We start from the raw sequence: 287 nt of genomic DNA, 5'->3' as shown, positions 1-287 counted from the left end.
AAATACCTGAAATTACAGAAAAACACACAAACTCATAGTAAAGTCCAGAAAAGTGAATTTTAACTAAAAACTAATAAAAATTTACTAAGAACTCAACTAAAACTACCAAAAACATACTAAAAACAATGCCAAAAAGCATACAAATTATCCGCTCATCACAACACCAAACTTAAATTGTTGCTTGTCCCCAAGCAACTGAAGATCAAATAAGATAAAAAGAAGAGAATATGCAATGAACTCTAAAAACATCTATGAAGATCAGTATTAATTAGATGAGCGGGGCTTTA

The sequence above is a fragment of the Arachis duranensis genome, chromosome 7 (genome assembly GCF_000817695.3).
Source record: "Arachis duranensis cultivar V14167 chromosome 7, aradu.V14167.gnm2.J7QH, whole genome shotgun sequence".
Taxonomy (NCBI): Eukaryota; Viridiplantae; Streptophyta; class Magnoliopsida; order Fabales; family Fabaceae; genus Arachis; species Arachis duranensis.
The sequence above is the reverse complement of the archived record's forward strand: the minus strand, read 5'-3'. Positions refer to the sequence as shown.